We start from the raw sequence: 26,233 nt of genomic DNA, 5'->3' as shown, positions 1-26,233 counted from the left end.
GGGGGGGGGGGGGGGGGGGGGGGGGGGGGGGTCCCCCTGCTTGTGACCAGAGAGTTGATCTTGACAACGGGAATATACTTCAAATCCATCTAAATAAAACAAACAAACAAACACAACAAAAACACAACAAAACTTTCACACAAAAACACCGAAACAAACATTACATCACAAACAAAGCCACAAAAAAAAACCCACACCAAAAAACAACAATAACAACAAACACAAAAAACCCCCAAAAAGAGAGAGAGAGAGCCAGAGACAGGGAAGAAAGATAGTGAGAGAGAAAGACAGAAAGAAAGAGACAGAGAGAGAGAGAGGAGAGAGAAGTCAGCCAATCAAGAACGAACAACCAAACAAACAAATAGTAATAAATAAATAAATAATAAAAATAAATAAATAAAAATAAATAAACAAAACAAAACAAACAAACAAACAAACAAACAAATAAACAAACACAACAAAAACACATTTAACAACAAAACCAACATTCAGCTGAATAGGCACAAACGAAATGACTGAGGAAAAAACACTCTATCACCCCAGCCCTGCCCCGGCCCATCACCTCTACCAGAACCACCGAGCGATCGCATCTGGAACAGCCCTAACCGCAGTCAAGTCTAATATCCGGCGTTATGAACCACCCGTTTCACGTCGGTGCAAAAATCACGACACGTGTAATGGAATGCAGGATGGGAGAAAAAAGGGGAGGAAAATAGACGCCAGAAAGATGGGCCAACAGATAGTTAGAAAGTAGTTTTGACACTGTTATGTTAAGATGGCGTGTATCTTGTCGCCGATCACGTCTGCGCAGGAATCTAAAGCAAGGCAGCCTCAATAGCTGCTTCATATATATACACACACACACACACACGACGTCCATGCAGAAAATTGTTAGTTACGAAAGATGTGTTTGCACTTACAGCGTAAGGTTTCAATTACAGATGATTTTTTTTCTGAGCAGCGAACGAGAACCGTTCATGTAATATGTGAGAGATGTGGGTTTTGAAGATGACATGATGTCGCTTAGTGTTTTTTGTTTTTTTAAATCTGCTTTATTTAAAGAGACCACTTGAGCACATTGATTAATAAATCAATGTGCTCTAGTGGTGTCGTTAAATAATCGGCTATTGGAATGAATGAATGAATGAATGAATGTTTAACGACACCCCAGCACGAAAAATACATCGGCTATTGGGTGTCAAACTATGGTAATGCAAATAAAGTGATGATCAACATCAATATAAAAATTCAAGATTTAAACAAAAACACAGTGTAAAGAACCGTGCAAAAACACAAATATCACAGATATATACGGACCTTTACTCTAAATTTATTTGTGCTGTATTGGCCATTCTCAAAGAGAATGTTACACCCCTGCACCACGGTGAGGTTACAGCACGCGCAGGGGCGGCTATTGGATGTCAACATTTTTATAATTTTAACATATTGTCTTGGAGGAAAGCACTACGTTTTTCTAATAGCCGCAAGGGATATTTTAATACGTACTCTTCCACAAATAGGACAGCACATACCACGACCTTTGATGGACCAGTCAGCGGTACTGGTGGATACGGGGGAATTGGGTGCACCGAAGGGATTAGATCCCACGACCAAAGCACCTCATCTGAGCACTCTACCGACTGAACTGGATTCCGCCCAGCATAGGCGTACGAGCTCCCATTTTTGTAGCGGGGTGGGGGAGCAGGCCGATTTTTGCCAGAATCTGTATAACAACATTTATTCGTATTAGCAATACTGCCAAACAGCTAAATACGGTTGCAAACAGATAACTGCATTTTGACATGGATTACAACCAATATTGTGGGTAGAATGATGGAAATATATGGTGAAAAGGGTTCACTCCAGCTCATTTTGTCCGAATTTGATGATTTGATACAGCACTCAAAAGTACATATTAAAATATCCCTCCCCATGACTCATACGCTTATGTGCCCGAGATGAAACTCAACGGCAGAGCACTCATTTGAGGTGTCATGGATCGAAATATGGTCTGAGACCACAATTAACTACACTATGTTTTCCATATAGCCACAATGGCTGTTGAAGTTTTATTAATGTCACAAGGACATTGGTGTTTTACAAGAAACTTTACCTGCCTGGGGCCAATGAACCCTCAAAAGTTTGGTTTTTGGTTGTGTTTTTGTGTGTGTACGTGTGTGTGTGTGTGTGTGCGTGTGCGTGCGTGTGCGTGTGTGTACGTGTACGTGTACGGTACGTGTGTGTATAATTGTAGCAAAAAAATATTTAACGAAATCGGATGTAGCATTCTATATGGATTAAATGATACTCCACTTTGTACTTTAATTCATGTAGATTGTATATATATACACAATGTATGTTCAGTATTTCGATTTAAACCAGTAAATGATTTATTATTTTAATCTCTATAACAATAATGTTTTATGTGCGGTGTGACTTGACTTACTTGGGATTACTTGACTCGATAACGATAATTATATGTTAGCGCAGATGCGATTCACAAATCATGTCTGAATAATCACTATTTATTTTAGCGCAGACAGTGATTTACTAATCCATCCAAATCCTACATTTTGCCGTCTGCTACATACACATTAATACCAGACTTGTTATTCTGAAATGTTATATCGCACGCTAACGCGATAATTTCATTCCGACTGTTTAACGTAAACTGAAAAATAGTGTTTTTCTTTGTTATCTTAAAATCAGCAAAGTCACTGTTAAATTGTGTTTACATTAAATATGCCTACTTTTCTGAGAGATGTAGAGCGAGATTACACGCCACACAATATGACACCATAGATCGTCCGATATTTATCCACGGGACAGAGTCAAACTAAATTGGATAGCATTTTGTCATACTTTAATTTAAAAAAGATTGCCCCTTAAAAAGGTTTAGACAAGCACTTATTTTGAGAAAGATTAACCTACGACATAAGGAAATCGTGTCGTGAATCACGTATGCAGCGAACCGACCCCTTCTTACCAGTTTGTCAGTCAGTCGACTAGACATCAACTTAAATTTAAAAAAAAGAAGATTGTTTTGTTCAACAACACCACTAGAGCACGTTGATTTGTGAGTCCTCGGTTATAGGATGTCAAAAATTTGGTAATTTTGACATATTATAGTCTTGGAGAGAAAACCCGCTACATTTGTTTTTGAGTAGTAGCAAGTTTTTTGTTTATATGCACCATTCCACAGGATAGCACATACTACGACCTTTGATATACCAGTCGTGGTGCACTGTCTGGAACGAGAAATAGTCCAATGGGCCCGCCGACGGGGATCGATCCCACACCGACCGCGCAGCAAGCGAGTGCTTTACCACTGGGCTACGTGCCGCCCATTATTTGCAGTGTGTCATTCAATCGACTACACATCAACTTAAATTTAAAAAAAGAAGAAAAAAGATTGTTTTGTTTAACTACGTCCTTAGAGCACATTGGTTTATTAATCATCGGCTATTGGAGGTCAAACATTTAGTAATCTCGACAGCCTTAGAGAAAACCCGGTACATTTTCTCATCTTTTATATGCACCATCCCATAGCCAGGATAGTTACCATAGCCTTTGATATATCAGTCTTGGTCCACTGGCTGGAACGAGAAATAGCCCAACGGGCCCACTGACGGGGATCAATCCGACATCAACTTATTTCAGTGCTAACGTTCACGAACAATTTGAATGGTTCCCGAAGTAGTCGTTAAAATTAACGTGAAGCACTAGTGGCGTGTTTAGGAGGACGAACGTTCGCCAACAATTTGACTGGTTTCCATGGTATTATGCGCTATCATGGTCATTTAATGATAAGCCCCAAAAAAGAAAATAATAATGAAATGAATTACCAAAAAAAAAAAGAAGAAAAAGAAAGTCGAACAAGGTACCACAAGCGCTCGCTCTACTGAACATGCCTTAGATTAGCGAACGTTTTAACTGCTCTGTCTTGCTAAACGCAGACCTGGGTCCACATACTAGATGACATGCTAAACCCGGTAGGCAAACATTCCCTCTATAATACAACAATAACCCTATGTTTGATGTTAAATACAATTACATTGGTCATTTTCGAGTCCGCTGAAAACAGCTATTTGACAAATTAATAACTAATACACACACTACAGGAAGAAACCCGCCAGCACCTACGTACTCTCCAACGCCATATAACCGTAAATAAAATGTGTTGAGTGCATCGTTAAATAAAACATTTCTTTCCTTCCTACGCACTTAACCGAAAAATTATTGAAAGAGGGTACTGTCAGGTTTTATTGAGTAGTATGTGTAATATTGGTTAATATGTGAACTATTTGTTATCGTCGAACTCGAAAATGGTCAATGTAATGGTATTTAACGTCAAACATAGGGTTAATGTTGTATTAAAGCGGGAATCTTTGCCTACCCAGTGGTAGCCAGCCATTCCGTGTTTTCGCTAAACAGTTATCAAGAGCCGGTTTAGGGATCCGCGGGGTCTGTAGCACAAATAACAGCGGGGTACCCTTCCCAGGATATATATTTTGTAACCCCTTTGGGGAGAGGGGGAATAAAATGACCTGGGGAAAATAAATGTACACATCACCGCGAGGCTCCATGAAGCGCGGGATCCGTAAACACGTGATACAAGAATAAACCGGCTCTGCAGTTATATCTGACGGCAGAGAGCAACCATAACCGTCCAAAAGTCCGCCTAGCTCTCGAACGGCAGAGTAAAAGTAAAGTTTGTTTTATTCAACGACGCCACTAGAGCACATTGATTTTTTTATCTTATCATCGGCTATTGGACGTCAAACATATGGTCATTCTGACACTGTTTTTAGAGGAAACCCGCTGTCGCCACATAGGCTAATCTTTTACAACAGGCAGCAAGGGATCTTTTTTTTGCGCTTCCCACAGGCAGGATAGCACAAACCATGGCCTTTGTTGAACCAGTCATGGATCACTGGTCGGTGCAAGTGGTTTACACCTACCCATTAAGCCTTGCGGAGCACTCACTCGGGGTTTGGAGTCGGTATCTGGATTAAAAATCCCATGCCTCGACTGGGATCCGAACCCAGTACCTACCAGCCTGCAGACCGATGGCCTGCCACGACGCCACCGAGGCCGGTCGAACGGCAGAGTACTCGGGCTAGTATACATAGAGAACAATACATGAGTGGCCGTTAGATACCATTTATGTCACAACGAGTTGTTTTAAAATGTTGGCCTATCTAACGAGCGAAAGCGAGTTTGATACGTTTTTAAACAACGAGTTGTGAGATAAATGGTATCTAACGGACACGAATGCTTTATTCTATTTCTTACATATACTCAAAAACAAGGTTTTAAGCAAATTTTAACATCTTTATCGACTAAAAGATATTTACAACCCTTTGCACTTGTAGCGTCATAGACACATAATTGTCAGGTCTATACTATACGTCACAGTGTAATCGATTTCCATCGCGTTGTTTTGTATTGTACGTATGCCATCACCTTGGAGCAGCCAGTCGTATGTCTTGAAATTGTAACACACGTACGTTCTCATCAACGGGTGCGTAAGAAATGTATCTTTTTCCCCGTACAAGAGTTTACGATGGTGTGTATACAGGCCTCTCAGCAAATAATTACTAAATAATGTAGCTTGTTTTTTGTTTTTTGTCGTCTCGTACCATATAACACACCGCGGTATACTCTACGTTTATGATGTCATCTGATCTCCCCGCTGGACTCACCCGGGTATAGTGTAGACAGACACTCGATACGAAGATATCGAGACCCGAGTTAATACGTGCTAACAACAACACCTCGCCTGGGGATGAGCTGACGACATGACAACATTGCAAAGACTAGACCCTCCCCCCCCCACCCCCCCCCCCCCCACACACACACACAAAAACCCACCTCTAGTTAATACAACATTTAATTCAATTTTAACACACGATACGCAGATATAATCCAGTTGGTGTATCAAGTATAAAACAAGTTTAAAGTTTGTTTTGTATAACGACACCACTAGAACACATTATTTATTAAACATCGGCTGTTGGATGTCCAGACAGTTGTTAATTCTGACATCTAGTCTTAGAGAGGAAACCCGCTACATTTTTCTAGTAGGTGTCTTTTATATGCACCATTCCACAGACAGAATAACACATACCTTTTGGTGGTACATTAGCTGGAACGAGAAAGACACGAAAGAATATTTGTTTAACTACACCCCAGTGCCTTTCAAACCACAACTATATGGTGTGTAACATGAGTATTTCCACACAGAGAGAAAGCAGAGAGAGAGAGAGAGAGAGAGAGAGAGAGAGAGAGAGAGAGAGAGAGAGAGAGAGAGAGAGAGAGAGAGAGAGAGAGAGAGAGAGAGAGAGAGAGAGAGACAGAGAGAGATAGACAGACAGCCAGAGACAAAGAAAGAATAAAGTTTGGTTTGTTTAACGACACCACTAGAGCACATTGATTCATTAATCATCGGCTATTGGATGTCAAACATTTGGTAATTTTGACATATAGTCATCAGAGAAAACCCGCTACATTTGTTCACAGAGAGAAAGCAGAGAGAGAGAGAGAGAGAGAGAGAGAGAGAGAGAGAGAGAGGAGAGAGAGAGAGAGAGAGAGAGACAAAGAAAGAGTAAAGTTTGGTTTGTTTAACGACACCACTAGAGCACATTGATTCATTAATCATCGGCTATTGGATGTCAAACATTTGGTAATTTTGACATATAGTCATCAGAGAAAACCCGCTACATTTGTTCTAATGTAGCAAGGGATATTTTAGTTGTACTTTCCCACAGACAGGATAGCACATACCACCGCCTTTGATAAACCAGTCGTGGTGCACTGGTTGGAACGAGAAATAGCCTAATGGGCCCATCGACGGAGATCAATCCCAAACCGACCGCGCATCAAGCGAGCGCTTTACCACTGGGTTACGTCCCGCCCCAAGAGAGAGAGAGAGAGAGAGAGAGAGAGAGAGAGAGAGAGAGAGAGAGAGAGAGAGAGAGAGAGAGAGAGAGAGAGAGAGAGAGAGAGAGAGAGACAAAGAGAGATACAGAGAGAGATGGGCAGAGAGAGGAGATCAGACAAAGAGAGAGAAATAGAAACTGAAAAAGAAAAATTTCAAAGATTGGCAAAAAACATAAACCACTCGTGTGTATTTCAGTTTCAGCACGAGGTACCAACGATAATGCATAAATCCAGATGTTATCTTCTTAAGTGTAAAGGTGCCACAAAAAGATGTACATAAATATAAACGAATGTCTGATGTACAGCCCGTTGAGAATCATGTTAACTCATCCACTGTCTTGTCTTCAAATGTAGTCTGTAATTCATGAACCAGGAGAATGAAATCCGAAAGTTTGTACACTTTAGAAACTCCTTCATATTTTGGTGTATTACACCACCTAAAATTGTGTTTGATCTGGCGCATCTGCAGAAAGATAGCACAGATGCTGTTGTATATAAGCAATTTTTCATGGAACTTCAAGACAAGTACCGTGATTACATTCCTGTGTATACAGACGGATCACGGGATGGGAATTCTGTGGCTTGTGCTACAGTCTTTCCATCAGACACTATCATTTCCATGCGATTGCCTAACTCGGCATCGATCTTTAGTGCTGAAGTTTGGGCAGTCATTAATGCCTTAGAAGAAATCAAGGATTCGACTGCATCCAAATTTATTATTTTTACCGACTCACTTTCGTGTCTCCAAGCTTTACGCAATATAAAGCTGGATTATCCCTTAACTGGGATGGTGATACGAAAGTGTGTCTTTTTATCTATTGCCAGCAAAGACTTTGTATTTTGTTGAGTACCCAGCCATGCTGGCGTCAGGGGTAATGAAAAGGCAGATTTAGCGCCAAGTCTGCTTTGGATTTGCCTCATGCCAGGGTTGGTGTACCATATACTGATTTTAAATATAGTATTAACCAATTTATCTTTTCGACGTGGAAACATGATTGGGACGGTGCGGTTGCGAACAAGCTTCATTCTATCAAGCCAGTCTTGGGAGAGTGGCAGTCCTCCAACAGACAGTTCAGGAAGGATGAAATTGTCTTGTGTCGTGCCCGCATCGGTCATACTTACTTGACCCATTCATTTATTTTGAAGAAAGATCCTCCACTTCAGTGTGTGCACTGTCAGTGTACTCTGACGGTGCGCCACATTTTGGTGGAGTGTAAGTATTTGAAAGAAACACGAAAAGATATATTTGGTCAGAGAAATGTGATGGAATCATTTCGATTCCAACCAGAACTTTTATTACAATTTCTTCGAGATACTGACTTTTACTCTAAATTTTAATTTTATATATCTGTGATATTTGTATTTTTTTGCACAGTACTTTACATTGTGTTTTTGTTTGTCTCTTGAATTTTAATATTGATGTTGATTTACCATAGTTTGACACCCAATAGCCGATGTATTTTTCGTGCTGGGGTGTCGTTAAACATTCCTTCATTCATTCCTTCATTCATTCCGAAAGTTTGTAGCTACGAAATGTAGTCTAGTGGTAGAGTGCTCGACTGACGTTCCTCAATCACAGCTGCTTTAACACTCTCAGAGTTCAAACCCAAATCTTTAATGACGTCACATGCATGTATTTTGTATGGAATTGACATGACATTAAAGTTTTAGACTGTTAGATGTTTGAGTATAAACGTTTTATAAGGACTAGTGAGAATAAAACTTGGTTCTCGCCACATAAATATCACCCAAATAGCAGCTCGTTAATATACGCTCTTCAGCAAATCATGTGTCGTTGATATAGCAGTTGTAGAGCACTTAACCATGATAAAGAGCCAAACGTGAATAGATGTATTCAGTTGTTACTAGGGCCGGATGTATCTCTCTCTCTCTCTCTCTCTCTCTCTCTCTCTCTCTCTCTCTCTCTCTCTCTCTCTCTCTCTCTCTCTCTCTCTATCTTTCTCCCTCTCTCTATGTGAATCTCTCTCTGTGACTCTCTCTCTCTCTCTCTCTCTCTCTCTCTCTCTCTCTCTCTCTCTCTCTCTCTCTCTCTCTCTCTCTCTCTCTCTCTCTCTCTCTCTCTGTACTTCTACCTCCAGGCCTTTCTCTTTGAAACAGCCCTTTCTAGTGTCGCTACAAGACCGTTAACCGCTTCAGTTTCAACTACTATGAGGTTTCATGTGTTATTGATCCCCGCAAACATTAATACAAAATACATGTACTCTGTCCACCTTGCTCTCGGTTGGAGGTTTTATGCCTTGAGACTGCCAATACTCCCAACCATAAATTTACCTTTCTGGGGCTTTTTTCCCCCCTGGATAAATGCTCATAGCGGGTTTATGACACTAACAGTCTGCCAGAAACCAATACGAATACATAAGACAGTTTCTCCCCTTCTAATTATGGATCATAATTTCTCCGGTTACACCATTATACATCACACTAAAGTTCCATTATTCTTTTCCTTCCGTTACCATGGTAACACATTAAAGAGTAATATCACTAACATAATTATTCAACGAATATAATATGCTGGCATTCGTAGATACAAATAGACAAAAATCAAGTCCGTTCGTTTATCCATCCATCTGCTACCGCGTTCACCCACTAAACCAACGACCCATCAGCTGGCTTACCAGCCAATTCATCCGTCCCACCCATCCACCAGCCCACCCATCCACCCATTCATCCACCAACCCATCCATCCACCCATCCATCCACCAACCCATCCATCCATCCATTCATCCGTCCCACCCACCCACCAACCCATTCATCCACCCATCCATCCACCAACCCATTCATCCACCCATCCATCCACCCACCCACCAACCCATCAATCCACCCATTCATCCGTCCCACCCACCCATCAACCCATCCACCGACCCATCCATCCACCCATTCATCCATCCCACCCATCCACCAATCCATCCATCCACCCATTCATCCACCCATCCATACACCAACCCATCCATCCATCCATCCACCCATCCATCCACCCATCCATACACCAACCCATCCATCCATCCATCCATCCATCCAACCACCCACCCACCCATCCATCCATCCATCCACCCACCCAAAACCCACCCACACATCCATCCATCCACACACCCACCCATCCATCCACCCAAAACCCACCCACCCATCCATCAATCCACCCACCAACCCATCCATCCACCCACCCACCCACCATCCAACTATCCATCCATCCATACACCAACCCATCCATCCATCCATCCATCCACCCATCCATACACCAACCCATCCATCCATCCATCCATCCACCCATCCACCCACCCACCCACCCACCCATCCATCCATCCATCCATCCATCCATACACCAACCCATCCACAATCCATCCATCCATCCACCCATCCATACACCAACCCATCCATCCATCCATCCATCCACCCACCCATCCACCACCCACCCACCCACCCACCCATCCATCCATCCATCCATCCACCCACCCACCCACCCAAAATCTACCCACACATCCATCCATCCACCCACCAACCCACCCATCCACCCACCTACCCATCCATCCATCCAACCATCCATCCATCCACCCACCCACCCACCCACCCACCCACCCACTCATCCACCCATCCATCCATCCACCCATCCACCCACCCACCCACCATCCATCTATTCATTAATTCACCCACCAACGCATCCTTTCGTTCTTTAACCCACCAACCCATCACCTATACACGCTCACACGCAAAATGACATATTTATTATATATTATGATTTTTTTTCTTCAAATTAACAAATTGGAACCTGATACAACAAATACGCAAAAACCGAAGCAAACACTAAAGAACGATTTTGTTCTGTGATGATTTATTACAGACTGCTGAATGTTTAATGAATGAGCCTGATAATAAAGTCTTTGAGGATCGAATCACATATTGAACGAATCAATCATACAGACGGCATGTCATGCCAGTGCACACCGGGTCGGCCTGACAATCTTTAGTGAAACCCCAGCGCTTATTGGAAAAAAGAATACAGCAGTTGTTAGTGAGGGGTGGAAAGAAAAATATATGTTTAACTAGTCCCACATCCCAATATGGCATTGACTTAAACAGAGGCTATGGGGGGGGGGGGGGGGGAGGAGAAGAAGAAATATATATTTAGCTAGGCCTACAACCTAACATGGTATTGATTTAAACAGCGGCTATTGGGGGCGGGGGCGGGTAGTGTGTGTATATATATATATCTTAAAATATCGGCTAATCCCGAAAGACAATCCCACGAGAACAAGACCCCGCGCATTCTTCGGTTATTAGGTGTGATAAGTCATCCGTTAGGTCTAACCAGACGATATTTCATGTCTGTTTGTGATGAAAATACGCTGTACGAATATTAACAATTTTTCAAAAGCTGGAAAGGGAATTGAGTGAATCCTCGAAGATTACATATTTGCCACATTGAGAGATGGAAACAGAGAGAGAATCAATATTAATTGTTGTGGCAGAATATCGTCTGCCGGTGCTAGAAATACAAACCAAATCAACGGTGGTACGTTTCGTCGATTTAATATTAAAAACAAATGTTTACATAACTCTTTGCAACGTATATATCCCCACCCCCACCCCCACAAAAAACACACCAAAAAACCCACTCATACTCAAAAAACCTTAACAAACAAAACAATAAGGAGACATACACACACGCACAAAAAACCCCAACAACATACAAAACCAACCCCCCAAGAAACCCCTAATAATAACAACAACCAAACAACAAAACAACAAACAACAAAACAAAACAAAAAACATTTAAAAAATCTTCTGTTACTATTACTGTTACTACTATTACTGTTACTACTACTACTACTACTACTACTACTACTACTACTACTACTACTACTACTACTACTACTACTACTACTACTACTTTGCTACAACTGCTACTGTACTAGTATTACTACTACATTCATTACTACCACAACTTCTAATACTACTGTTGCTACTATCATTATTACTAAGACAGAGGAGGACAAAAAAAAAAGAAGAAGAAGAAGAAGATAAGAAAAAGAAGGAAAAAGAAGAAAAAGGAATGTTTCTTTATTTCCACCTCAATGCATATTAAACTACACGTAAGAACAGCAAATATAGACCTAATAGCAGATTGTAATCTCAGACATTTTTAGCTATTTCTTCTTCGGTCATTTAAATTCTTGGTAAATATATACATCCGGTTACCTAGATGTAAATTCAAAGTAACGGAAATAGACATATCTCCATCAACGATGCGTAACTAAAAGTGAGCTATTAAAACAGTTACCATAATCATGATTTAATGGTTTTCATTCTGTATCTTGGTTTTATATTTATCGCTGATATTTTAAAACTAAATACCGGTGAACATTTCTGGTGTCTTTAGTGCGAAATCCAAATAAGAACATAGTTAAGCATGTGCTATTTTTGTATAAAGCAGATCCAAGTTTTCATTTATTCGCGAACACCTGGTGTCATCACTGTTTTAACAGTGGTCCATGAGTGCATGCTATCACGTCTGAGCTCTCTGTCTTTTGTAGGTTGAGATTTCGCAAACTAGTCTTGAAGTGGCAGTCCTCTTAAAACACGAAGTCCTACGGAGTGGCTGTCCTCGAATAGATGAAGCACCTGGCCTTAATTTATCGGAGATTAATGTCGTCACTGTGTACAGACATCCAGTGCACTCTGTCTTGTGTAGAGTTACAAACTTAAATGTGTTAATAGTTTTGTTGTTCAGATTATACAAAACCAAATATACACATTCGCGTCGATGCATTTTTAAGACAATATAATCTTGTCTTGTCTTATCTTTTCTTATACGCAACTAGCCATACCAAAACAATTATAATGTTATATATTATTGTAATAATATTTACCAAAATCATCAATATAGAAATAATTGATTCTGTTTGGTGACTAAAACAGATTATTGGCCAAAGCATTTTAGAATGCAATGCTTTTTTTCGAACACTGCTAATACGTCTATGAAAATATAGGAACAATTATTATAGCCATTAAATAATACATATATATTTATATTAATGCTATTTTTAAAATGCTTCCGTGCCAAAATAATAAGATATGACCATTTAAAATTAGTACAGAATGAACATTACTGAAAATCTAGATTACTACATGCAGGAGCAGCAAGAATACTAATGAACATGGGGCTGTAGCGTGCTAAGACCAGCCCAGTGTATATAACACCGTTACCGGCCTCGGTGATGTAGTGGTTAAGCCATTGGACTTAATACTGGTAGGTACTGGGTTCGCATCCTGGTACGAGATCCCACCCAGAGCGAGTTTAATGACTCGGTGGGTAGGTGTAAGACCACTACACCAACTTCTTTCTCACTAACTACTAACAACTAACAACTAACCCTCTATCCTGGACAGACATCCGAGATAGCCGAGGTGTGCGCCCAGGATAGCGTGCTTGAACCTTAATTGGATATAAGCACGAAAATAAGTTGAAATCAAATTAACTAAACAACACCGTTAAAACATGGGCGTACTTGAGATGTACAATAATGGGATAGGTCTTGTGACATATTATTCAATAAGTGTGTACTTTAGAACTACTACTATCTTAAAAGAAAGAAACGAATACGTTTTGTTTTATTTTGTTTTATTTTATTTTTGTTTATTTTTGTTTGTTTGTTTTGTTTGTTTGTTTGTTTGTTTTTGTATAGTCAATTTAATTGTAATACATCAGCTATTCAGTTATTTTTTTTCTAATTAAACGACTTTTAACTTCTAAAAATAAATCACGTACAGACGATGAAAATCAATAAGTGTGTGTGTTTATTTTGACGAAACAGCCATGTTGCCTTTAACTTCAGATCAGTGCAAATTGCGAGCCGCAAGTTTATCAAATATTCTGGAAATCCCAAAGAAAGTCTCACTCAGGAGTACAATAAATGTCAGAGATCGCCATGGATTGGAAATCAGTGTTCCACAAGTTCTATCAAATTACAATATTTACGACATTAAGGAACAAGACGCCTGTCCCCGTGGATGGCGAGGGCACAATTATGAAAACTCATATCGATCAGAAGAGTTGTTATACCATGAAAATTAATCCTCAGATCAAACGGTCAAAGCGATGGTAAATCATGGTCCGGCCGTGTGATGTGGCCTAGAAGTGGGCAATAAAGAGAAAGAGAAAGAGCGAGAGAGATATTCTCTAGAACTAGAGACATAAGCGTGCTTTACGTTCGGTTACTTCAACGTCTGTCGCGCCATCTAGTTCCGTCTGCCAGGAAGATAATTATGTCAGTGCTGAATAAATGTATCTCTGGATTCGGTCTCTGTTACGCGCGACTCCCCTAATTCGAATCATCATTCTGTAATAAACAGATCTGATGGATACATTATATGTATGTTGCTATTAACAAATACGTTTCTTTTGATGCAATATTTCTCTTTTGATCATGCTCCTTTTTCACTGTCATCATGTTGGCGAATACTGCGTAGCGGCCAATTAAACACAATAAACATGATGGATTCCAACTGTGAAGAGGGATGCGTTCAAATATCTCACACACCTGCAACGCGTTATTACTAATTAATTGAAATGTGCCTCCTGTAATAGTTACATTGCACTCTGATCTCGGTACGATACAGACTACAGAGAACGATGTGGAGATAAGTTGCAGTTCCCTCATGGGTAAAGAACCTGACAACGATATTGGGAACAGTAACGGTCGTGTTAAAACACCGTTTGACTACTATGATGCAGTCAAATAGAATTGTTTTGTTACCTCTGAAGACTACGAGTCCAAATTACCAAACGTTTGACATCCAATACCAATGTGTTCTAGTGGTGTCGATAAACAAAACAAAAAGGAGACCACTAAAGCACATTGATTTTTTTAAATCATCGGATATTGGATGTCAAACATTTGGTAATTCTGACACGTAGTCTTCAAAAGAAATCCGCGACATATTTTATTAGCAGCAAGGGATTTTTATATGCACTTTCCCACAGGACAGATTATAACACGGCCTTTGAGATACTAGTACCAGTCGTGGGGCATTGATTAGGACGGAAAAAAACAATGGTTGTATTGTTCAGATGGATATATATTACCCCTTGACTCCATTATATTCCAATATGTCTTTGGATGTATTATTTGCAATGTACAAATGTCCATCGGAGCAATCATGAGCCTTCCAAAAACCCTCTTTAGATTCTGTTTCGTGAAGATATACAATTTTGAACACGTCAATTATTTTATCGTTCATATTAAAAAATATATATATAACTACATGTATATATGTATATATATATATATATATATATATATATATATATATATATATATATATGTAGATATATATATATATATATATATATATATATATATATATATATATATATATATATACCCGATTCCGTTTGGTCCAAAGATACGCGTTTGGATAAGCTAAAATGTTGTATTTTTATGTGTTGTAGATTTAATATAACATTTATATAATTGTGTATGTAATTCTAATTTAAAATGAGGAAAAACCCCAACAAAACCACCAAAATCAAATTGCAGTTTTGTACCATCAAACTGTAGACCTATGTTAACATTAAAAACATACAACTATTTCTATTCAGAGACAGACTTGCATGGTCTGATCAGCGGACAATAGAGAACATATTTATTTTAAAAAAAGTTTGCTTTATTTAACGACGCCACTAGAGCACATTGATTTTTAATCTTATCATCGGCTATTGGACGTCAAACATATGGTCATTCTGACACTGTTTTTAGAGGAAACCCGCTGTCGCCACATAGGTTACTCTTTTTTACGACAGGCAGCAAGGGATCTTTTATTTGCGCTTCCCACAGGCAGGATAGCACAAACCATGGCCTTTGTTGAACCAGTTATGGATCACTGGTCGGTGCAAGTGGTTTACACCTACCCATTGAGCCTTGCGGAGCACTCACTCGGGGTTTGGAGTCGGTATCTGGATTAAAAATCCCATGCCTCGACTGGGATCCGAACCCAGTACCTACCAGCCTGTAGACCGATGGCCTGCCACGACGCCACCGAGGCCGGTATATTTATTTAAAGTCGCAGATCCAAGTTTCAAACCGTGAAAATGAACACTAAGTTTGGTTAATCTACTAACCAATAACACATTTGAATAAAGTGACAATAAAGTAAAACAAAAGTCTGTGATTTTGAAACGTGGGAATATCTTTAGAAGTAAACTAGAGCTTGTCTCCATCACTGTTTTTACTTCTCAAAGGTAAGTAGGATGTACGGAAATGAATAATTTAAACAATAAAATGCAAGTAATTTCAAAAACGGTTCTAATAGTGAAAAATACACTATAGTGCTTAAAAACTAGAGTTTGTCACGTTAAATGTTTACACAGTATGCATGGCGATGAGACAGACAACGAATTTTTGTTTTAACTTTGTGATAAGACAATGTTATTTTGGTTACAGTTATAGAATCAAAACGTCAAAACCTTGAATAGTCAAGATGGCATTTATATGAACAGCAACAAAAAAAGAAAAAAAAAGAGAAAAAAAGAAGAAAAAGAAACGAAAATGGATATCTGTGGACGCATTGAAAACTACGAATAGGTCTAACGTGAAGATATTTTGAGAGAGAGAGAGAGAGAGAGAGAGAGAGAGAGAGAGAGAGAGAGAGAGAGAGAGAGAGAGAGAGAGAGAGAGAGAGAGAGAGAGACAGACAGACAGACAGACAGACAGACAGACAGACATACAGAGACAGGGAAGAAAGATAGTGAGAGGGAGAGACAGAAAGAAAGAGACAGAGAGAGAGAGAGAGAGAGAGAGAGAGAGAGAGAGAGAGAGAGAGAGAGAGAGAGAGAGAGAGAGAGAGAGAGAGAGAGAGAGAGAGAGTGAGAGAGAGAGGTAGAGGACATATGAGGGACAGAAGAGAGATAGAGTGAGGAGAGATACAGATAAAGAAGAGAGAAAGAGAAAAAACTCGCTGTACCACATAGGCTACTTCTGCTGAAACAACAGCATGGGATATTTTGTATTGCACCATACACAAAACCCCAACGACTATATTGGTGTTGAAACAGAAACTGCCTGGTCATCAGATTACAGATTGATAACTGACACGGCTGGTGTGTCCACAACAAGTAGCCTTAATATCAGGCGAGGTTCTAGGATACCTGACACTGTGGAATGGCTATATCAAGAGAATCTCATCCTGATATAAATCACAACGTATTTATGTAGTGTAACCCAGCACGCATCCTTAGGCAACAGGACTTGTGGCTTTTTCACTTTGTTTTCTTATACAGAGCTAAGGAAATTAAGATACATACTAGTATGGCTTTAAAAGACAAAATATTAAGAGGGTGAATGAAATGAAAATTGTGGTTACCTTGAAATGTTAATTATAAGGGTATCCTCGGGTGTGGATGTCCTGCTCTCTCTCTCTCTCTCTCTCTCTCTCTCTCTCTCTCTCTCTCTCTCTCTCTCTCTCTCTCTCTCTCTCTCTCTCTCTCTCTCTCTCTCTCTCTCTCTCTCTCTGTGCATTGTGCAGAGAAATGGCCCTGTACATGTATTACAGTTTTGTCGTTCAGATTATACCATTGTTTTATTTTACAACAGATATTAAAATAAACAGCTCAGCTATTTATCTTTCAGACAGTTCAGTTTAAAACCTAACCATTTAATAGTTTTGTTTGGTTCTCACATAGGTTCTCTAATTATCATTACCGCCAAACAGCTATATAGGGTTACAAATGAATCACTACACATTTTTACATGGATTACATCTAATATTGTGGCTATTATAATGGAAATGCATGGCGAAAAATTTCAGGCCAGTTAATTTTACCCTACCCTGGATCAGGCAACTAGTCGTACCAGAAACCGGACCCAGGGTGGACATCCCTGAATCTAATGGATGTAGGCATGGGGAAACGTTTGGATTTGGATTTAATTTTGCCCAAATATCTCTATCATTTTTTGCCTAAATTTGAGGATTTGCTCCAGCACTAAGGAGGTATTTGCGCCTCCTCGTGTTCTCATGTTTGGCCATATTATAGTGATAACCTTAGGCCAGTATTTTTTTATTATTCGGTTTACGAACCCGCCGACGTAAATTTTGCAGTCGTATTTTTCACTTTTATTTTTAAAACATTTGCCGCCGACTTCCACAAATAGCTCTAAAGAAAAAAAGTTACCATTCTAGTTTATTGTGGCGCATTTCGTAAGGTATCAGTGAGAGAGAAAAAAATCACCCCTACTGATACACCCCAAACAGGTTGTTTTTGTTTTGTTTTTTTCTTTCTCCTACCTTTGTGCACAAAAGTTCTTGTTCGTAAACCTAAAAATTAAAAACTACTGGCCTTAGCACAGAACGAGAAACATACAGGTTCAATATAAGTAACATTTCATAAAGCGTAGGCGTGCTTGTGATGCTGTGTGTTGCACGGCTGTTGCTAAAAAGAAAAAGCATCACCGTATCATTTTGACGGATTTCAAACAATATGTTGCTTAGCAACAGCTTTTTATGACAGTGTCATAGTATCATCTGATTGGTTTCAAACAAAGCCATCTTCCATTATTTTCGGAATCTATGCATTATACGCAGATGGCCCATATTTTTTCGTAAATTATAAATATTTCTCTTTTAAAAAACAAACCCTGAACAAAGACCATTGTTACAGATTAGAGCCAGTGGGTGTTTACGGCACTGCGGCACGCTAGTCACGCATTGTGGAAGGGATTAACACACGGCGGGTCATATTCTACAGATAATGGTTCCCAGAGTATTTAGTTTCTGCCAGGACCAAACAGACGCATGTAAGTGTGGTGACTTACCATTATCTGTCGGTAGCGCATTCAGCGTCCATTCAGCTCCATTGTTCCGGACATAAAGGATTACGTCGATGAGTCCACTCAAAAACACGGGGTGTTGCATCAAGAGTCATCCCTCGATTGATATCTTGACACAACAAGCCACACGTCATGTCTTGGGGGTTCACGTAATTGTATATTACGGGAATTCTATGCAGTAGGGCCTACATATCGCGTGGACATCCTGTAGAAAAAAACATATTCCAAAATAGACTAAGGGTGGATCCACGGAAGCGACCAAGGGGGACCTGTCGAATCATCTAAACAAAATATTTTTTTTTTAAAACAATTTGTTTACAAATTTCATTGAAGTGTCCTTTTCTGGGTGTTATACTGTGTGCCCTTTTGTCCTTGGTCCACTCCCTAAAACATTTACTAAAATATTTAACCCTAATCCTAATCCAAAATGAAATGTATGCTACCTTTGTGTGATGCTATATTTATTTTTGTAAATTAATGTTTTTTTCTAAACACTTTACTTTTTTTTTACGTAACCAGAGTTATGGCATGCACGTTCCTCTCATCTTATCATGTGCATATATGTTAACTATTTATTTGTATTGTCTTCGTGTTACACATTGCAATGTGTATGAGTGTTTTTGAATACATTTAGATAATATTGCAGAGCTTATTGCTTGGACACCATGGAAATAATATTGAATTTCCATCAAGCAGGCCATATTCCTTGAATATCATGCAAACTTCGCCATTATGTAGAGTCTGCTGTTAAAGGCATACTGTCACGGATTTAAGGAACTTATTTCTCTAAAAATGGATAATAAATAAAAATTACATTAATTGTTGGAAACCAAATCAAGCTATCGCATCATCATAACTGAACCATGATGGAGTGAAATCCATGTCATCCCTCTCGACAATTTTAGTTTTTGAATTATGGACCATTGCCATAATTTAATTATTTTTACAAAATGTCATTAATAAATGGAGTATGGTGGTTGTGAAGATGGTTGAATAAAGTACATTTAGAGACAAATCAAATTATTTTTGTTCAGGTAATTATTTGTGGTCTGTGACAATATGCCTTTAACCACCATGCAAATGATGAACCATTGCTTTTACAGGACTCGGACAAAATGCTGATTCATCGACAATTATGAGCCTACACAACTTTTACAACAAACACAAAATTAAAAAAAAAAAATTATCCGTTTAACCTGCGGCATATAATTTTTATCCAGTGGATAAAAAAAACCCAGTCATCGGTAAACTCACTGACCTACGGCAAATCATACCGCATCTACGGTCATTGTCATCGGTGCCGTTGTTAACTTCGAGCCCTGTTTTAACACGTGCAAAGCATATCACCTGAACACGGATATCATGAAAAGTTTGTTTTGTTTAACAACACCATTAGAGCACATTTATTTATTAATTAATCATCGGCTATTGGATGTCAAACATATGGTCATTTTGACACTCATATAGAGGAAACCCGCTACATGTTTTCCATTAGTAGCAGGAGATCTTTTATATACACCATCCCACAGACAAGCTAGCACATACCACTGCCTTTGATATACCAGTCGTGGTGCACTGGCTGTGACGAGAAATAGCCCAATGGGCCCACCGACGGGGATCGACCCCAGACCGACCGCGCATCAAGCGAGCGCTTTACCACTGGGCTAAATCCCGCCCCTGCGGATATCATGAAAGGCATATTGTACGAATAATCATGAATGATGGTACTTTCGTTATTGTCCAAATGAAAATAACTTTATGTATATAAACTCCTGCATATAAAGACATATTATAACATGCATGTAAAACTCGCTTTATAATAAAGGACATCTCCTTGGTGGTTCTTTTAAAAAACAAATGTTTTATTTTTGGAAAGGTGGAAATATCATTGCTTTAAACAGTCAACAGTTCTCCTATCTAATACTCTTCATGGTTTAAAAAAAATCATATACAGTTAAATCCCGTTGGCTCGAACCCCGTCGGTGCTCGAGAAAGTGTTCGACCCATCGGGTAGTTCGACCGAACAATTCGGTCAACATCGGACATTTCCGTAACATCAGTTAGAAAGTTGAATTAGATACAAATTGTATAATACACGTAAATGCACTGAAATCAAATAAATAAATGGCAAATTCTTAATCTGTATTTACATGAATTTATTACTTTATTATCTGAGAGTAAAGTTACTTCCTGACATTACTTTCATTAAATTTCAATTTATTTTCATGCTTATATCCACTTAAGGTTCAAGCACGCTGTCCTGGCCAAACACCTCAGCAATCTGCCCAGGACAGTGGGTTAGTTGCTAATGAGAGAAAAAGAGGGTGTAGTAGCCTTACACCTACCCATTGAGTCGTTGAAACTCACTCTGGGTGGAAGCCGGTACCGGGCTGCGAACTCAGTACCTTCCCAGCCGTGTGTCGGATGGCTTAACCACAACACCACCGAGGCCGGTCTGAAATTACTTCTGTTGGAACCGATTCATTCAACTGATCTAGTCAGAATCGTGTTTGCTTTAAACTGACTGTCCTCAGTTTGCTTCCATTGTAAGATGTTTCCGACTTGCAGAGCCTTTTTGATGACTAAAATATTAAATATTAAATATATATTTTGTCCTATAAGAGTCTGTTCAAACAAGGTCCTTGTTGTCGTCCTAATGTTTGTAGTGGTCGAAACCGGATGTTATCTCCAAATAATTTCGTACGCACAACATTAGCATACGACAGCAAACACATTGAATACACAGACACTGGTATTCTAAACAAGAAAATGTATTTAATATGTCGCCGAAAAGACTGCTAATCGGAAACATCTTACAGTGGCTTCAAACAGTCTCTTTAAAGATAACAGGTCATCGGATTCAGGCGCCAAATGTATAGGTTCTGGTATGGTGTCTAAATTAATCAAAATGTCTGAACAATGCAGATATGTGCATTTGTAAGAAAAATAATACTTAATATAATACTATTCTACTCAACGTAAAACAAACAATTAGATGTGTAGTGTCGTATTAACTAAATGACAGATTTTATGGTTTAACATATATAATAATAATATAAAAAATAATAATTCAGATTTTTTATTGTTGACAATATGGCAGACGCCTGACGCTAATTTGGCGCCAAAACTGAAGAACCGGTTCTACTTCATGATTACTTTGAAGACGTTCCCAACGTTTCTGTTAGATGCAAAGGCTACAAAACTCGTAAAGAAGTGTTCCTGTGAAACGACGTTATCGACCGAGCATGGCTTTACTGAAAATTAACACGTAAAAAACAGGGAATGTTTCTTTAACGACATCTTAGCATATATTAAAAAATCTCGTTTTGTATTTAACATATAATATCTGCGACATATTATTATGGTTTGAAGGAAGAAAAATGTCGCAAGCACATAAAAGGCTACTCATATTTATTATATTAGTTTTCTATATACATACAAGCACATACCACAACCTTTAGTATACGAGACGTGAAGAACTGGTTGGAACGGAGAAAACAAAGAGATATTGATCAAGAGGTTCGATTCTAATATCTCAGACGAGTGCTCTATTGTTAAACCATTAAACTCTGTTATACCAGTGTTATTTAGCGCTCGCCTGATATGCGGTCAGTCTAGGATCGATCCCCGTCGGTGGGCCTATTGAGTTATTTCGCGTTCCAGCCAATGCTCCACGACTGGTGTTTGTTGGATGCTGCATATGAAATATCCCTTGCGGAAAGTGTAGCCCATTGTAAGGCGGCAACGGGTTTCTTCTCTAATTATATGAGTGTTCCTTAACCATATGTCATTTGTCACAAAATAATAATTAAAGTGTGTCGTTAAATAAAACATTTTCTTTCTTTCCTTCTTTTCACTAAACCACGAGTCGTTCGTGAGTGAGGAGGAAAGTTTACCAGTTTTTGATAACCATAACCCATATCCGAAACGGTCTACAGGCTGGTAGGTACTGGGTTCGGATCCCAGTCGAGGCATGGGATTTATAATCCAGATACCGACTCCAAACCCTGAGTGAGTGCTCCGCAAGGCTCAATGGGTAGGTGCAAACCACTTGCACCGACCAGTGATCCATAACTGGTTCAGCAAAGGCCATGGTTTGTGCTATCCTGTCTGTGTGAAGCGCAAATAAAAGATCCCTTACTGACTGTCGTAAAAGAGTAGCCTATGTGACGACAGCGGGTTACCTCTAAAAAACAGTGTCAGAATGACCATATGTTTGACGTCCAATAGCCGATGATAAGATTAAAAAATCAATGTGCTCTAGTGGCGTCGTTAAATAAAACAAACTTTATTTTTTTCTTATCCGAAACCTGGCTGACTCTGTGTTTCAGATATGTGTGTCGGGTTCTTCTTGTAGCGTTTTCAACGTCAGAAATTATATGTTTAATATAATGAATGAACTCCAAAATAATCAAACCAAAGGTCTTATCTGAGTCATCAGAGTTAAAGGCATACTGTCACAGACCTCTGACCTATTAAATGGCCTAACAAAGTATTACCTAAACAAATATAAATTTGATTTGTCCCTAAATGTACTTCATTCAACCATCTATGTAACCACCATACTCCACTTACTAATGATATTTTGTAAAAATAATTGAATTATGGCAATGGTCCATAATTCAAAAGCTAATATTGCCAAGAGGGTTAACATGGATTTTACTCCATCATGGTTCAGTTATGGTGATGCAATAGCTAGATTTGGTTTCCAAACATTAATGTAATTATTATTTATTATAAATGTTTAGAGAAATGAGGTCCTTAAAACTATGACAGTATGCCTTTAAGAAATTATATGCATTTGGCTATCCAGAGACGGGACCCGGGACCCGGGACCCGGGGACATGCTTGAAACCTTCGTAGTATATGAGCATGACAAAATTATTCGCTCCGCTCCGCATTTGGGACACAGTAGTTAACGACCCTTTGGTCGTCTGAAATGTCAACATTGACAGTTTTTAACAATAAGAGCACTCTAGCCCTGTCCTCACATACGAACTGAAACAGACTAGAAGACACTCGAGCTACTTTCAAACTGTCCCATCAGCACAAACGAATATCACCAGTAGACCAAACTGCCATGGGTTAGATACAACGATAGCTTCTGATTAATGAGTAAATGCCTAAAACACATTCCTTTCAGTTCAAATGTGTCCTCACTTATTACACCTGTCAACATGATCGTTATGACTTGGCACATTTTCACCGAGCAGGTATTTCCGAAACGCCCGCCTTCTAACGGCATGCCCAGACAACACCTTCTTATATCTGACTGGATTTTTTTTTTATCAGACTGCAGAACATAAAACGTGTACCAACACATCAATCTTCTTACTAGAAGAAGACCCATTGTGGTAATTCAAGGGTGGATCCATTGATTGGTACCGGGGGGGTGGTGTGTGGTGTGTGCTGTCCCCTCTAAAATATGAAAGTGTCCCCCAATTTGGTTATACATTTTTAAAAATTGAAATTCCCTTTTCAGGGAGTTGGTATATGTGACCTTTTGCCCTTAGTCCCCCCTCTTAAATATTTTCTTGCAATTCATTGGGTTTTGATTGCATTCTGAAAGGGCTTTCGCGTACGAGACATGGGGGCATGGGGGCATGGGGGCAACTCCCCCTCCCTAGTATTGGAGTAAAACATCAAATTCGGGCAAAAATTATACAGATATTCGGGCAAAATGTGTTAACCTGAAACCTTTTTGCCATGCATTTCCATCATTCTACCCACAAAATTGGTTGTAATGCATGTGGTAATGTGTAGTGATTCGTTTACAACCATATAATATTATAATATAGATTTTTGGTAGTAAAGCTAATATGAATAAATGTTGTTATCCAGATTCGGGTATTTTCATTTTATTCGGGCAAAATCCAGCCTCCCCCCCCCAGAAATGGGAGCCCGTAAATACTTGTATTTTAAATTTAGATGTTAAAATGCAATGTGAAGAATTTCCAACGAGGCTGTACTGTGATTTACGTGCCATTTGTCTTGCCTAAATCTGCCGCTATTTATATCTTAGAGTTAACTACGTACCTGCGACAATAAATGTACATGCATTTGGGGGGAAAATGTCTGAAGGAAGGGATGTTGTATTTAACGACGCAGTCAACACATTTTAATTACGGTTATATGGCGTCGAGCATAATGGTTAAGGACCATACAGATAACGCGAGAGGAAGCTAGCTGCCGCCACGCTACTCTTTCCGATTAGCAGTGAATAAATCTTGTTTATGCAGCATCCCACAGACAGGATAGTACGTACCATGGCCTTTGTTACATCAGTTGTGGAACAGTGTTTGAAACGAGATTTTGTTTTTTAAAGATTTAAAGGCGCAGACCCTAGTTTCAGCCTGTAAAAATGGACACCAAGTTTAATTATCTACAAACGTGCAACACACTTTTGGATATAATTATAGCAGAGAGAAGCTAAAGTCTGTGATGTTTAAACGGGGAAATACCGTTAAAAATAACTTGAGCTTGTCTCATTAACCATTACTTCTTAGACGAACGTGCGTTTTTGAAAACTAGGGTATGTCGCTTTAAACTGAACGGCTCAGTGATATAATGAATGAGGCTGTAAGGTACTGGGTCGCATCCCATTACCGATTCCCACACACTGTTTTAACGGCTAGCTGGGGAGGTGTAAAAACGACTACACCGACTTCTCTCCCACTAATACTCAATCTAATTAAAATTAGCTCCACTATTACATGTGGATCCAACAGCAGCCTGTCGGAGCTCATGTCCAGTTGACCTTTTATTCGACCAATCAAAACCTTACTTGCAAAATCATGCCAGTGATTTGAGTGCAAGTGCGAATAATTTTTACATGCTCATATACCACTAAGAGTTTCGAGCATGTCCGTCCCGGGGCCTGTCTCTGGATAGCCAGGGGCTTGTCCCGGGACAGAAAAAATAAAATTAAGCTGACAATTTTGAAATTTACATCCAAAAATTAAATAGTGGGCCTTTAAAATTTTTATGCGCATCTCTAATTAATATAATTAAATAAAGAAAATTCTACTCATTACATTTTGTCGCTAAATAGATCGGGTGGTCAAAAAGAAATTAGATAAGATCGGTGGCCTGACTCGGGATATCGGGGGGGGGGGGGGGAGGGGTATTGTTGAAAATGGACAGAATTTTTAAAATAGCAAGTAGTAAAAAAGTTAATCGAATTTAAAAAAAGAGAAGAAAAGTTACAAGCCAAAAATAAAAAGAATTGACTGCTCGGTCGAATATTTATATAATTTGGAGCATTTTAGAAGGACAGTCCAAACATAAATGAGAGAAAGAAGAGAGGATCGGACTATTTAATAATATTAAAAAAAGAAAGAAGTAATTTCGACATAAACTTTTGAACGAAGGTCTAAAAGTTTAAAGTCCGATCTATATGTCCACGTGAATGGCCTCGTTAAGGCCGTTAGGGTGCACAGCTTGTAGGGACG

This window comes from Gigantopelta aegis, chromosome 3, assembly GCF_016097555.1.
Source record: "Gigantopelta aegis isolate Gae_Host chromosome 3, Gae_host_genome, whole genome shotgun sequence".
Classification (NCBI taxonomy): Eukaryota; Metazoa; Mollusca; class Gastropoda; order Neomphalida; family Peltospiridae; genus Gigantopelta; species Gigantopelta aegis.
The sequence above is the reverse complement of the archived record's forward strand: the minus strand, read 5'-3'. Positions refer to the sequence as shown.